The 2,500-nt window shown below is 33.6% G+C and overlaps 1 protein-coding gene across 1 annotated transcript in view; it reads left to right on the top strand.

The window, feature by feature from the left end:
* The window catches only part of LOC119596978, a 10,011-nt gene extending 9,140 nt beyond the window's left edge, over positions 1 to 871 (top strand). Inside the window, exon 2 of the mRNA XM_037946386.1 lies at positions 1 to 871. This exon is cut by the window's left edge and continues 2,511 nt beyond it. The gene's annotated coding sequence lies outside the window, so the exon portion shown is untranslated.
* The last annotated feature ends 1,629 nt before the right edge of the window (positions 872 to 2,500 follow it).

Genomic DNA, 2,500 nt, shown 5'->3' with positions numbered 1-2,500 from the left:
ATGAACTTTGCTGATTGACCTGTAAGGGAAGTCATTGTTAATTCTGAAATAGCCTTATCTTAAATCCTTCACACGTGGTGAAATCCCCGTGCTCGTCTCCTCGCTCAGGTTACGTCTTACCATTCTTTTGTCTCGCTGGTTCATACATTTTACACTACACACACTCCAACATTTGAACATGACCTGCCCCTCATTTCCACAACACTAATTACACATCAACTTCTCCCAAAATACGTATTAAACGGGTAGTGACAGTGAGCGCTACTGTTGTACATATCTTCACAGCTGAGACACGAATAATGGAAATTTAATATGTCATAAGGATCGGTACACTACAGATCCAATAGCTGCGTGGAGAGAGGGAGCATACTACATGGGCAACAGCTTTTTTCTCACAGTCTTTCGCCCAGGCACTGACCCTGCCTATACGGGAGTGGGTAGAGACAATAATGCCATAGTCGACATCGATTGAAGGTGGCCGTCGATATATACATATACATCGCTGCTTCGTAAGGACGCTACTCAAATTACCAAGATAAACAATAGATTAATTGAATCATGAACCTAAATTATATATATCATTGTTTACTGATCTATTTATATATTACTTTACTTTTGTATAGCTTTCCCCGACACTTTCCTGAGAAATACTTTTGCCTTCGTGACTGGCTTGTTTTTATAAACCGCCAGTAATAATCAACCATGAAAAATTACTTTTTACATCATGACCTACTGTTTAAATATGTGATCTTTATAATTTGGGGTTCTATTCACTTAAAGTAGTCTGGGCATTATTCGACTCAAAAGTGACACTAGGAAGATTTTCTAAGAGAGCTGGGATGTAAAGAAAATATAAAGGTATTGTAACATACTTATGTTGTTTTAAATGTTCTTTCTTTCATCTTACCTCATTTTGGGTATTATGTGCAGTTTGGATATCAGCTGCTCTGTCTTGTCAGAAACTTATAACATGTGTATCATTTATTTACTCAGTACAAATCTTCTTCACAGTTGATATACTAACCGTGTGTTTTAAGATTGTGTTTTTGAATCATATTTGATTTTGTTTTATTAATAATTCATGGATTGCTAGATTAATATCCTCCCTTTTTATCCATCAATTCCTCTCTTCCATGCGCCTTTTCTCTCGTTTTTTATCACTCTTCCTGTCCATCTGTTATTTCTATTTTCGTATGTTATCTGCAGTTATAGCTATCATATATAACATACATTTTATATACAAACATCTTATAGTTTCATATCATTTCCTGAAAATTTCTTTCTTATTTATTTAATTTATTTTCTTAAATTATCTCAGTCTACATTGCGGTTAACTGTTTGTTTATGCGCGCGCACGCGCGTGTGTGTGTGTGTGTGTGTGTTTGTGTGTGTATGTGTGTGCGTGTGTGTGCACATGTGTGTATGATGTATATATATATATATATATATATATATATATATATATATATATATATATATATATATATATATATATATATATATGAAAGGTTGTGTCTGTGTGTGTGGGGGGGGGGGGGTTCTGGTGTGTGTCTGAATGTGTGTGTTGGTGTGTGTTGGTGTGCGTGTGTGTGTATGTTTTCGCGTGTGGGCTTTGTAAACAAAAGCATTAAATAAAACATGAAGTAAAGTCACCGCAGAATTGAAAAAAAACAATCTTGCCTCTCTGTCCTCCCTCTCTCATTGCCCTTTCTCTCCCCTAAGAAGGAAGTAAACATGGAACCAGTTGCTCTGTGATATACTCATTAACTACTGTCACGCCTTACGTCATTCTGGAAAATTCTGGCGAAAAGATGACTGTCAATGAATGCAATGCTCTATCTCATAAAGAAAGTTATAAGTCCTAGCAACTGCGCAGAGAACGTCGGAGAAATAGTCCTGTAATCTTAAATTGAATTGCTGTTATCATTCTTTCTCTGAGTATTTAGTACCACAGTCTATTGCATACCTTTTATAATATCCTCATGCTGACGGCATGTGTGTATATGGATATGTGTCTATATATATATATATATATATATATATATATATATATATATATAAATATATATATATATATATATATAATAATATATTATATATATATATATATATATATATATATATATATATATATATATATAACATATGTATATATATGTATGTGTATGTATGTATATGTATGTATGTATATGTATGTATGTGTATATATGTGTATGTATAAAATAGATATATAGATAATTTCTGTGTATCCATACATATAAATGTCATGTTTTGGAATTGGTAAGCAAGCCATATATTGGAGAGGGGGGGGGGGAGTGCAAAGAACATCCCTGATTGATCAACATTTGTTCATTACCCTCAGAAAATATTTGAACAGGTTACCTATTTTTTTATCCTTCTTATTCAGAATTATAATCCCAGATATACAAGCACATTTCTTTCTAACTATCAGTTCTTGAACAGCTGCAAGAAAACACCTGGCCAAAATAGCTACATGTCT

Source organism: Penaeus monodon, chromosome 38, assembly GCF_015228065.2.
Source record: "Penaeus monodon isolate SGIC_2016 chromosome 38, NSTDA_Pmon_1, whole genome shotgun sequence".
NCBI classification, from domain to species: domain Eukaryota; kingdom Metazoa; phylum Arthropoda; class Malacostraca; order Decapoda; family Penaeidae; genus Penaeus; species Penaeus monodon.
This window is presented reverse-complemented; position numbering and strand designations above follow the sequence as displayed.